Here is a 14,493-nt window from a genome sequence, read left to right on the forward strand (position 1 = left end):
AGCCATGTTCCAAATATTCCCATTTAATTATCGCAACATTTCAAAATAAATTGGATTACGCCCACTGTGTTTTGACGAAATGTGTATAAAAATGTATTTATATTCTACATATTCTTTTTGCCATAATTAGAACGCGCTGGCACCTATTTTACCAGTATAATTTTATATTTGTAATATAACATTTATATAGAATATTAACCGTGTCATGTGGTTTCGATATAGGCCCTTTTTTACCCCGTAGTCGTAAAAAGCGACTAAGAGAACTTAATGGTCGAGGAATGGGCAGTAGCGTCCCTCTTAAAACATCACAAAAGCCTAACTGCGGTTGCCAACCTTCCCGCTAAATGTGGTCACTACTGGCGTAACCTCCTAATATCCAAGCTTATGCAATGCAATGGGCAGTTAACTAGCTAATATGGCAAATATAATATTTACATAGAAGCTATTTAGTAATAAGGTTGTCCATTGTTGCCTCTTTATCTTGCTTTTATATAATTAAGTATTTATTTTGTTTGTGTGCATATTGTTAATCTCTATAATCTGTATTATTCTTTGAAGAGAACAATAAAAAGTTTTCATTCATTCTTTCATTATCATGCATCGTGCGAAATCCTGTGTGACTTCGATTATAATAACTATTAACGTACTACTCGTACTATTATAAATGCGAAATTTTGGTTGAATGTTTGTATGGTTTGTATGGTATGTTTTTCATGTAAACACTATTGAACCTCTTTGAATGAAATTTGGTACATGGACAGATTATATCCTAACTTAGAAGATATTATACTTTACATACTGATTCACGCGGTTGAAGCCGCGTGATACAGGTAGTAATGTAAAATCAAAGCTCTGTGATATATATTTTTTTTAATTGAATATCAATACAATTCTTATCAAATAAGATTGTAATGCCGTTTGCTATATTTTTTTTTTAAATGATTGGTATCTATTATCATCCATTTAAAAAAAGAAACTATTGGTATATAAATAATTAACTACAATAGAGTAATAATATTTCTTTTAACCAATAAACATTTAGTACTTATATCAAACTTAAAGAATATCAAGGAAAAAAAAACTATACCATCAATGCGTGTTACCGAATTTTACAAATTTTAACGTCACACATTTTAATACAATAAACAGAATTATAATTAATATAAATAAACGATTACGCACATTTTGTTATCGCCATATTATGAAATTCGAATACGTGGGGTATAAAAGATTTATATTTACATCTTACTAGACGACCCCGTGAACTTGGTATCATTATTTCATAAAAGTAATCCAAAGTGACGATTCCCATATAAAATTACCTACTTTAAATTTTCGATTTCTCAGCTAAACTTCAGGGTTTTTTAATTTTTTTTTTCTTTTAAACTACCAATAGATCAGGCCATTTTTTTACTTCTAGTGAGACCATCAGGTGGGCTGTCCAGCTTGTTTGCCATTCTAAGTTGTATAAAAAAAAATAACGAACAGCAATTGGAAGTAGTTATGCAGAACAGCCACATTTCCTAGAATGTCCATAAGAGATGGCTGTTTTCCGTATAACCAGCTCCAATTATTTTTATATATGTATAAGTATATATGTAGATAAAATATAGGTTTTCACGCTAGGTTTCCTTTGAGGTAGGAAGGAAAAATCGAAAGTATACTTATATACCACATTGGTTTCATGCATTTTCACAATGTATGATTTATTTTTATACCAGTTAACCTATATTTTCATAATATAAATTAAATGGTAAAATCATGTCCACTTTTGATATGGCCTGTTTTCAACTTAGATCAAATTACCCTATTAATTTTATGGTCTGACCGGTTTCTTTGCTCTATGCCATTTTCAAATCATTTATTCTTCTTTTGATTGTTAAAGGCATACAAATAAAATGTCTAAAATTGTATCTGACATTCGAACAAAGTCATGATCAATTGCAAGGTCATTTTGATCTCTGAAGCTCTTATTATTATCATTATTATTTCTGATCTGCTTAAACTTTGAAAAGAGAATCTTATCTAGACAATAAAAGTGAGTCAACAGACCCATTATGAGATTGACAGAGCAGCTAGTGTCATACCAATGATTTGTCTTTACATTTCTAGTTTCTATGTTATTACAACTTTTTTAATTACATAAATTACTAATTCTACCAACATAAATTAAAACTTCTACAAACGTAATAATAGTCTATGAAACGTAAGCTCATTCGTAATTAATCATAATAAATATAATAGTAATATGTAACTACTCAATTGTCTATGTATTCGTATGTGAATATACTGTATGTCGTCAACACAGGAAGGATAAGATGTGCCTGGAAAACAATAATCGTTTACCTCATTCCTATTAAACAAATAAGTTGGAATTAAAGCCTTCAAAGTTCTTCGTATCCGTTACGGATCTCTTAAATTTACTGATACATATACTCGTATGTGTGACGGGGGGGGGGGGGGGGGGAGATTGATAGTAATGCGGATTATCAGTCTCTCTACTAGCAATATACCCTGCCAGGTTAACCTTCATGTGGTCCCTCTGGATAACACGTGCTGAAGTTTGGGTTTGTTCATCACGATGAGCTAAATGACCTATTTTTTCATTCTCTATCATCCCTTACTGGTGCCAGCGTATAGTATAGCTTTAGTGTAGATGGGGTTACCATTACATTATCATACATTAAAAAAAATATACTTGTATATAAATGTCAAAGTTAGTAAGTGATGGTTTTTGTTTGTTTTATATAATTATAAATATATATAATATATATGTATTATAATTATAAATAGACAAAGACGTGGGAAACAGCTAGTATTATATTAAAATCGCGTGTCACGATTTGCGTTTACGCTACCCGCTCAACTGATTTTAATGAAGTTTTGTAAACGAGTATTGTTTATTTCAATTTGAGAAATACATAGAACAGATTTTATCCAGATAAAAAATATAGTTCCAGTAGATGGCGGTAGGGGTAGAACATCGTTAGCCGGTTTAATTAGTAATGTAAAAAGTGAGTAAGTCTGGTCTGTATATATTTTTTTTATGCAACTTAGAATAGCAAACAAGCTGACGGTGCACCTGATGGAAAGTGATAACCGTCCCCTATAGACATGAGCAGTACCATGGACATAACAGAGTATACTGTTTCGCCTATGATACCCCCATGCGTTTCCATTCCTGAGGACTCAGGTTTTATTCCTTTGTACCCAGTAAATTCACGCCATATCCCACCCCTCAAACCGAAACACAGCCATGCAAACACAACTGCTTCACGGTTGAAACAGGAATGAGACAGAGGTACCCAAGCAATCGACTTTTGTACAAAGTCTCCCTCTGGTAAAATTTTCTCATGTCTAAAATATTACTCCACGAAATTAATTAGTAATCAACATTATTAGAAATGAAGGTAGAACGGTCGTTGCTGTTTCCATGAAGGAAAAAAACAGTGTTTACTTGCTTGGATATAGGTCGCCGATTGCATATCTAACAAGGCATGTTTTAATGTAAGACATCGCGTCATAGCCGCGAACTATAGTGCGTAAATGTAGCATGTGACTATGACGGATACGGATTGATATTTTAGTTTTGCCTTTTACAATATTGTACACAAGGAGAGAGACTTGTAAGTCATCTACGTGGGTGGGTACCTGTGTCCCATTTGTATTTTTTGTTGTTAATCATCTGTACTTGTACGATAATGTTTTGTCTTAAAAATTGGGCTATGGCGGAATTATAAGGTACGTAAGGTAGGTAACGTTTAGTCCTTAGGATTGGCAATGCAAGAGAAGTGTCATGGGCATATCAGTATATTTTATAATGCCCATTCTGCATTGTTGTTATTCCTGTTTGTTTCGGGTACCACTTTTCATCAGATCTTCAGTTTATTTGCTACTAAAAAAAATTAAGAAGGCTCTAAGAATAACCAATAAAAGTCGGTCGTTTCTTTTGTTTTACGCGCGGTAATTGTATGACAGAAGACAAACGGCAACTCACATTTAAAGCAGATTAAGATATTAACCACAGACGGCGCGAATTGGCAACAATTTAATAAAGACAAATTGTGGATAATTGCAAATGGAAATAATAACTTAATTTTTTCTTTTTGTTTTACGAAGACTTTAAGCGCTCTATAAAGTATAAAACGATTTTTAAATGATTAAATTGAACATGAATTTAAAAATTCAGATGTTTAGGCTGAGATTCAAAATTGGGATTTCCAGATCTTAGTCAAGTTTTATCCGACTGAACTGTCACTTGTATTTATATTTAGATCGTGTCTCACAAAAAAGCCGACTTCAATTGTAGAAAACTAGTTATTTTAAAACTAAAATGCTGAATCGGATCTGGTAAAATTTCTATGAGACCAATCTGGGAGTATATCCTTTCAGATAAAAAAAATTAAAATCTGTTTATAACTGACGGAGTTATGAGGTAGCAAACATAAAAAACATACAACCGAATTGAGAACCTCCTTATTTTTAAAATCGGTTGAAAAATTATAGATAATTAATCATTACAATAGTCAATTTAATTGCAAACATTAGTGCAACCTTTTCAATCAAATAAATAAACCTTCGCTGACACAGATTAGCTCCAATGTTTGACTAGATTTTGATCTTGTCTTAAAATATTTTCTTAAAAACCTTAACCTCTTTTCTTAAAATGTTTGTTATTTGTTGTTTTTGTTTTGCGAAGCAGAATTGCGTACATTCTATTTGCATTGAAATATTATAAGGAATCTAAAGTTTTTTTTTGTTATATAATACTACTTAATTTTTTATAAAATTAGTGTAGTGCCCTAACACGGGAATAGAGGGGGAAAGGGATTGTTAGTCATGGGGTCTAATAGCCCCATTACTACCAATATACTCTCACAGGTTGACCTCCACGCAGTTCCCCCTGGAAACCATCATGTTTAATTCTTGTCCAAACCATCATGGTGGGCCAACTAACCTGCATTCATTCTCACCCATCATCTTCCATTGGTGCCTCGTTGGTGTATATCAATAGCGCGGGCGGGGTTACTAATCCATTTTCACCCATTAAAAAAAATACACGGGAATAGATCCTGGCGAACTGCAGATTATTATTTATATTTTGCTTTGAAGAAAAGAGGTCATAACAATAAGACTCTATAACAATCTATAATGTTCATGGAGCTATTTACGTCTAATAGTGACGATCACCAATTTACAATAATTATTACAATTTTTTGCATGTAATGTAATACAAAAATCATAGACTATTTTAATAATTTCATCATTTTTAAACCTTTTTTAAAATTTTTAACCGACTTCAAAAAAGAAGGACGTTATATGTCTTTCATTGTATATTTTATTCTAATTCTCTTGCCTATTGTTAATTTTGTTCTCAGCCAAAGAGAGCTTAACAGTAAACTTGACAAAATATCTATCAAAATAAATTAAGTAAATACATTTGGTTAATTAATAGATAAAAATATATTAATATAATTGTCTAACTTTTTAAAAATAGGAGCACAGTTTAATTTTGTTATTAACAGATTAACTCATATCAGTTACACGAACACAAACGAACGAAGGCGACTGTCACTGTTCTTCTAAATGTTAATGACCTACAACTCTCATTTAAAAATATAGGTGCATTATGCTAACCGTACGTGTAAATGTTTTGTATTAAAAGTTCCAATTGTGTAAATATACCGAATCAAGTAGTCAACGTAGTTTAGTTTTATTTATGTATAATGCGTTATTTTCTTAACAATTACGTTTTTGCTCCGGGACAGGCTGTGTGGTGGCCCGTGCCTACGTGCGAGTCTGCACGTCGTCGGTGACTGGTGATAGGTAGCGTCAACAAAAATTATTATATACCTAAATATAAAAAAATAAATGATAATTATACACTTATATCACTATTTATATAATCTAATGACAATTATATAAAAGTAGGTATCTACTTTATAATGATATAAGTCTATATTTATTCTACTTTATATTGATAAATTGAGAAAGTGTTTGCAGATTTTGTCACAATGAGGAAGAAACGCTGCAGCACTTAATTTGTGGCTGTAGTCTACTATTTTATATCCTGAGGAGCTAAAAAACATCGCTACAAAAACATCTTATAATTCCAATCGTTGATAGGAATTAACAGCGAATTTTAAAAAAGGGGCGAGCACAATATATAATGAAAAGATCGCAGTGTCACAAGTTTTTCTGCCTGAAAAAGCCCGTTTCTCAATAATAATAATACTATTTCGTTCCACTAAAATTTCGATTAAATGTTATAGACATAAACGGGTTAAAATTAGATATGGACTAAATTATTGAGTAAATTTCAAATTACAGCCTTACATTTTTGAATAACCACAAGAAATATAACAATTTTGTTTTCTATATAATTTCCGACAGCGTTTACCGAAAATATTTCTAGAAAACTGTATAATATTTTGTGCGTAAACAATCACAGCCAATTAATGGATTTTTTTTTACATCTTACATAGCTTCTAATATACCATTGAGTTCATAAGTAAGCACAGTTTGTTTTATGGGAAATTAGTAAGTCATAATTATTGAATGATAAATGCAGATCGTAAATAATTTAATTAAAGATCATAATCATGACTTTAGGATAGTTTTTTTTTTTAGATGATACGCAAAGAAAGCTAAGGATTTTTTTTTAAATATTTTTTATTACGAAAAACGGATGATTATGAATTTTTATGCTAGCCATACTGTGAAAGCGAACTGCACAATGTGCCTGAATGTCAATACGTTGAATTCGAACCACTTTGGGGTTTAGTAGCATCCGTCTGACTCATACAACCCGAAGAGATGTTTGGTAAAAACCATGCGATTGTTATCTGAAATGAGTTATTCAAATAATTTTTTTTATATGATTGTATCTTTTATCGGACATTTGGCTGGATATTTCGCCAATTGTAAACTTTTTTTATTCTTTATTCTGTTATATTTTTTTATATTTTATTATATTAGTTTATTATATATATTCTTCGGATTTCTATATATATATATATATATATATATATATATATATATATATATATATATATATATATATATATGTAAATTGATATATCCCTATATAATAGGTATATATATATATATATATATATATATATATATATATATATATATATATATAATATAGGTATAACCTAATATCTATGTTATAAGTGAAGTGAGTGTACAAAAACATATAAATAAGTAAATTTGTCTAACACCCAATGGTAATAGTATAATATTATATTATCTGTGTAAGTAAATTTGAACAGTGCTATGAAATGTAGTATATATTATTTATAGTGTTAATTCTACTAATTTGGCTTACTAATTAATTACTAATAAATGTACTAATTTCATTACTGAAGTCGGTTCATCAGTTTCAAAAAAAAAAATTCAAAAAAAAAAATTCTAAATACGAAACGAATATGGACCTTATTAATGATTACTATTACAATACCTACTTAGTGGTTACAACCTTGTTTGAACTATATTGAAGGCCTAATAATATCTAGTTCTCATTGAAATGCCTCACTCACTTCCTGTTGCAATTATTGGCATTATAATCACTTTTGTACGTAACTATCCGGGAGAGAATATATTTTTATTCAACTTTTATAAAAGCACTTTAGTTTACATGGTCGTCCTTCAACCGCAGCGAAACTCAATAGGTAAGCACACAAGGACTACATGATTAGAACTATCACCACTCTCATTATGCGGCTTCGCATAGACTTTCAAGCATTTATTTACATAAGCATTTGACCGTATTTGGTGCCATGTGGTCTCGGCATAGAATGGGCCACCCCTTCCTTTCCCGTAGGTGTCGTAAGATACGACTAAGGGAAATTATTAGTTGAGGGATGGGCAGCAGCGTCACTCTTAAAACATCACCAAACCTTAACTGTGATTGCCAAACTGCCTGCCAAGCATAGCAAATATTGGCAAAATTTGGGGGTACAAAATACACACATCAAAAAAGTCTAAACAACACATACAAATTTCAATTTTACAATGTGTTTTTGCATTAAATCCTTAGTATGTTCTATTTTTAAATCATAAAATTGATACAGAATACTAAATTTTAATAAGCAAAGAAAACGCTATAAAATTCGAACAAATGCATTCGCTTTTGAATTTGTGAAAAAAAAACAAATGATACTCGATTTTTTTTACAACCAGCCAGTATGTCCTCTAGATCAAAAAAGTTTACATAAGTATTACCTACTTGGTAAGAAATGATATAATAATTTGAAATAATATGTTTTGCTTAGACTTTTTTGATGGGTTTTATAATGCCATTTATATGCCTTCACCAGTCATCCTGAGTTTTCTTTCTTTTGCTTTCTTTTTAAGTAAAATCAAGCAAAGTACTGGTTACTTTGCTTGATTTTAATTTGAGTAATGGAACCGCAGTGTAATGTTTTCATAGTTCATATATGTTTATGTATGAGAGTTTGTTATTTTAGCATAACATTTCAATTTTATAACAGAGTTCAATGTACAGGGTATCGTCGAGATATAATATGTCTTCACACATTTTACTTCAATGTACTGTTGTAGTAAATAAGTCAAAATATTTCAGTTTTACTTATTTTATATCCTTTAGCATTTCAAATAGCAGATGATTGTATTATAGAAGGAAAAAATATAGAGAGTTTGAAGGAAATGAATTTCCTGCTAGTGGTCATGTTAATTTTAAAAATAACATATATTAACACAGTAGTACAGCATATTTTTAATAAAAAAAATAGATATCGGAATTTTAACAGTACACAGTGTGTAATATATATATATTTATAAGTAATTTGTTTTGCAGTTTTCATATTACATACATACATACATATCTGTCACGCCTGTCTCCCATTAGGGTAGGCAGAAACAATGGAACGCCAAATGCTTCGGTTCAAACAAACCTCTTTCGCTTCTTCCACATTCATCAATCTTGTCATACACGCTCGCCGGTTACGGGTACTTTTAATTTGGCCCTTCTTCAGCACGTCGCCTATTATATATGTTTTCATATTATCATTGTTAAGAGCGTCAACTGAACTAATTAGAAATCTGGAATTTTAACAGTTATCCTACATTGAACCAAATGTAAAAAGGACCAAATGTTGGAGTGGACTATAATAATTACGGGTAGTTGATGGTACAAGTCAAACTCTTCATTAACACACTTATTATTTTTATTATAGTTTGAACGAAACAGTATACGACATGTTCATTCATTGAATCAATGAATCAATACAATTGGCAACTATTGGCAAAAATCCCATTGCGGGAGTTTTGCCAATAGTTGCCAGATTTGGCAGGCGAGTTGGCAACCACAGTTAGGCTTTTAGAGACGTTTTAAGAGGGATGTTGCTGCCCATCTCTCGGTCTCCCTTAGTCGCCTCTCACGACACTTAAGGAAAGGAAGGGGTCGCCTATTCTATGCCGGGACCTCACACGTTGAACTTATAATAATATTTCTAATATTACTACATTACAATTTTCTGTAGCAAAGTCTATTCAAATCAGTAGCACAGGTGTGTGAAAGAATAACATGTTACGAAAGGTCCTCAAGGCTGTAGGAAGTGGGTCAGTAATACAAAAGGCTAGAGGGCGGAATGGCCTACTTCCAAGATCTTGGCCACTTGACCAATACACAAAAGAGGGCCTCTCCATAGCAGTAATATAATGAAAAGGCCTATATACACAATTAGATACTGAAAATGACACTGCACAATTTCGCACTCATTTCTAAACATCTAGACTAGCCGTGTACAGTCTTACCAGAAAAAAGTCAAGCTTGAGATGGACTGAGTAAATACATACTTAAATACATTTTACTTCAAAAAGGCGTGTAACATCTGTTTATATTTAAAAGAAAAAGTCTCTTATTAAAAATAACAGATGTTTAAAGTAATATTTTCTATTATAATAATCAATAGTATTGGGCAATAAACATTATTACATAGGCTATACAATATTTAATCAATTAAACAATGTTTTGTGAAACTATGTTTAGATAGTGATTAAATTTTTTTCTATCGACTTTAAAAAAGGGGTCGATTCTCAATTCGGTGATATTTTTTTTATATTTCTTACCTCATAACACCGTCAGTTATAAATCGATTGGGAAATTGATTTTATAACTGAAAGGATATACTTTCATATTGGTTCCATAGAAATTTTATCAAAATCGGTATAGTAGTCTAGTTTTAAAACAGAAAAAAAACTGGATTTTTAAATCAAGATAATTGATTTTGCCACGATCAAAGTCGGTTTTTTTATGAAACACAAATTTTTGTACTGCCGTATCACAACAAACACAATACGTCATCATCATATCAGCCGTTATTTATTTATTACCGCACATAGGCCTTCCAGCAAGGAACGTAAATAAACACAATATATATCTAATAGAAAATAGGTGTAAAGAAGTATAAAATATAAATACTTTTTAAATGACTTCTATAAACGCGAGGTTCTGCTGCTTTTTTATATCTTATGCAATATCTTTATCAATTTTAAATTGAGTTTGCTAATTATTCTTGTAATCAACGATCGAATAACTCTTATTTTAGTTTTAAACTAATTTTGTGATCATGGAATGAATAAGTAAAATGAAATAAGTATAATTTAGTAAGGAGTAAAAGGACGCAAGATATAAGCTATAAGTCGGATTGTTGTACTTAAACCAGTGTATGTCACTACAAGTAGACTTATTGCTAATTCATTTTAATTAGCCATTATTGCAGTTTAGTTGCAATCTCATTTTGGTCTTACATTATTTTGATTTTATTTTATTTTATTTTATACTATTTTCTTTTTTAAAACTTTTAATGTGTCATATATAAAATAAAAAAAAGCATTTAAATCAATTTCACAATTCCAAAACACTTTGGAATGTTGAAATATTTCTAGTTATTTCATTTGTGAAATTAGATAAATGACTTTGAGTTATCTAAATTTTAAATTTGTGAGCAGATTTCTTAGTTTGCTCTTTTACTAATTCAGCAAAGTCTCTTATCAGAAATGTCGCATAACTTGTAAAATAATTTCTTAGTTTTCTTCTTTATATGCGTTCAGAACAATCAGAACTATTTTTTCTGTTATATAAAATGTTATTTTCAAGATAATCTTGGATTAATCGTTGAAAGATACGTCTACCACTAAAGCGGTCTCTATAAAATTTTCCTTGAACGTACAATCAGTCTGTATTTCTACATCTACTAATATTGTTTAATTACGGTAATTGAAGAAATATATATCATCATAATTTCGGCTATTATCCGTTCATTGCTAGACATAGGATTCCCCCATAGACTGTCATAAGGAACGGTCCTGAGCCACCTGTAACCACTGACTGTCTGCAATGCATTTGGGGTCGTCACTTCATCTAGTGGAGGGGGTCGTCCTACACTGCGTTTGCCCGTACGGGGACGCCACTCAAAAATCTTTCTTTCTCATTGGTTGTCGGTTGTTTGAGCTATGTGACCAGCCTACTTGCCACTTCAGCTTGCTTATCCTTCAAGCTATGTCGTTTACTTCGTTCTTTTGCGGATATCCTCGTTTCGGAATCTATCAGGCAAAGAGACTCCGAGCATAACCCTCTCTATGGCCTGCTGAGTAATTTAAAGCTTTTGCATACGGACAATAGTGTAGGACCATGTTTCGGTTCCATAAGTCATCATTGGCAACATATCAATGCGAAAGAAAAACCAAGGACCTTTTTCTTCAAACTCCGAGGTATTTTGGATGAAAAGATATGGCGTAGTTTTCCGAACACTGCCTAGCCGATTTTTCTGTGTAGTTACCGGCAAAATATTCCGATCGCTGAAATGTTCTTCATAAACGATGTAGACTGAAGGCGATTTTTTAACTAAATTCTTCACAATTTATCAATTCATTTCCGTTTCAATTGTCTTTTTCATAATTAAATTTATATTACTACGTTAAATGGAATCAAGATTATGAGCAGACAAAGATTATACAGCATATTCTTTCTTAAATTCATAATATTTACCTTTCAGCGTCATTGGGTAGTTAAAAAATATATTCTCGATTTTGTTACATTTTTACACATCCGTAAACGGAACAATATGAGACATTTTGTGACATTTGATTATAATAATAATAAACTAAATGGAAATGTATGTGTAAGCTAAAACTAAAGATCGCAGTATGATACTCGGGATTGTTTTCCATCGAACTACGCTTTGCGGTTAACGTTTGTTAACGACATACTTTGCGGATTGCTTTCGTGATATGTATTTACAAATACTTTTTCGTGTCAACAATCAATTTGTGTGGTATTGTGCCGAAGAAACAATTTATTGAAGCAATAAATTTAAGCGAGGGAAACTATGTATAAAAGCCGTCTTTTCCATTCATGTTTCTGAAGAGAACAGCGAAGAGCTTCGATTCAGATTGGAAGGAAGGCTGAGTCCTCAGAAATGGTATGAGTTTCGCGAGGATAGCATCATACTTCGTGATGTATTTTGCACTGTTCATGTTTATAGGGGAAAGTTACTACTTTTGGTGGAAAAAAACACGAATGAGTCACAAATAATCGATATCACTGCTATTACATTAACATGAAAAAGGATAATATCATACAAGATAATCATATGAGAATACGCGGCTATGACGCGTAACACTCTAGCAGTATCACCAAATAAAGTACAATTAACTAATAGTGTTATTATGTTTTAGTGTAGATTATTTTACCTGGTTTGTACGGTTGCATGTTTTTTGCATATCCAGGACCTTTTTAGGCGAGTTTTCTAATGTGGTCGCACTTTCTTCGTCTTTATCAGTGTCTATTAGCAGTTTTGTTCTCGCTCACTCATATCTCCCTTTTAGTTTTTTGTTTGTTTCATTTATACAAACCATTGATTCTTAATTTCCTCAGTCAATTTGATATTAAATTTGTTAAAGTTAAAATAGCGATTTTTATTTATTTATTACTACGCGAAATCTTCAGTTATTATACTTAAGACTAAGTACTTATACCTACTACTAGATGGAACTTTTTTATTTACGTATCTACTTTTAAAATCTTCATCATTGTATACGTATAACGTAATGCGTATAAAAAATAACTGAAATCGCAATAAGCGGGTGAGATATAGAAGAGGTTGTTCTTTCATTATTCTTGCCTGCTTGGAGCAGAAAATATTGTCATTTTTTGTAACGGGTATATATTGTAGAGGATCGAGAGCTAAACAATTTTTTTCACTTCATTGGCTTTTTGTTGTTAAACTGCAAGACGTTAGAAAACATAAAGTAAAAATAAATATGTATTAATTTGTATCATTTGTGTTAATTTCATTTTAAGCCGTACGTCAAGCTTTATCGAGTTTTCCAAATTTTTCATAATATTTTGGGGGCGTTCATTAATTACGTAATCTTAAAATAGCGAGGCAGGATAACGGAGGTGAAGGTGACAGGCAAAATATATTTTTAAGGTAAAGAAAATATTCGGCGACTTTTTGTTCTTTTTTTTTATATCACTGAAATGGGGAAATGAAGCAACATTACCATAAATAAATTAATTATAAAGTAGATTTCTCACCGAAAATTTTCATATAAATTGCAGCGAAATGGGACAAGTTAAAAGTACTTACTCGTAACCGGCGAGTTTGAATGAATGCTCAATGTGGAAGCGAAAGAGGCCCATTTAAATCGGAGCATTTGGTGTTCCATTGTTTTTCTCCATCCCAGAAGTAAACTTGCGTAACGTAGGTATATGTACCTCTATACGTCATCTATCTCTATACGTGTCTGGGGTTTCCGCGGTAGGTGTATATAGGAATATTTAAGTGCCTAATCTAAGATTCGAGCAAAGGTTCGTTTGAGAGTACATATGACCCCTTTTTAAGGGTCATATGTACTCACACACACAGTCCCTCCCTGGAATATAATTTTAAATATGCTAATGGTGCGCGTAAATGGTACCAAGTAAAGATACCATAGATAAAACAAGATTACAGTTGTGTACTATTTGGATATGTTAATAGAGTAAGCTGCGTCGCGATCACAGCCGGAAGAGAATCGTGCCGATGCCGATACCATGGCACACTTCCGATTCCGAGTTAAGCAATTCGGAACTATGTATTGATTGATAATAATTATAGATGCCTATAAAAGAAAGGTGGTAACCGCGACAGACATTAATTAAATTTCCGTATCGTATGTAGGTTGTAGGTAGTAATCAAAGATTACTTCGCCCATGGTACTTACACCTATCTAACTATGAAAGTAATTGATTTATGGAGATGGTCTAAAAAGCATAAGAAAGCTTTGTTAGAGAAAATCTTTTAGGTCAATTTTATAGCACACATACAGTACGGTACTGTAAGTTCAGTATATTTTATTTATTTATAGGTATCTAATATATATATTATTATATATAGGTACTACGTTCACTATTGCGTATCTACATCCTTGCAAAAGAATTTAGGAACATGATGTATCATTTGGCTGACCGTTTTTTGG

General features: G+C 31.6%; 1 protein-coding gene across 3 annotated transcripts in view; it reads right to left on the bottom strand.

Moving 5' to 3' along the window:
- LOC113515226 (flotillin-2) overlaps positions 1-14,493 on the bottom strand; it is a 293,605-nt gene that overhangs the window by 29,801 nt on the left and 249,311 nt on the right. The gene's annotated exons all lie outside the window — the stretch shown is intronic.

This window comes from Galleria mellonella, unplaced genomic scaffold, assembly GCF_026898425.1.
Source record: "Galleria mellonella isolate WM207_F2 unplaced genomic scaffold, CSIRO_AGI_GalMel_v1 utg312, whole genome shotgun sequence".
NCBI lineage: Eukaryota > Metazoa > Arthropoda > Insecta > Lepidoptera > Pyralidae > Galleria > Galleria mellonella.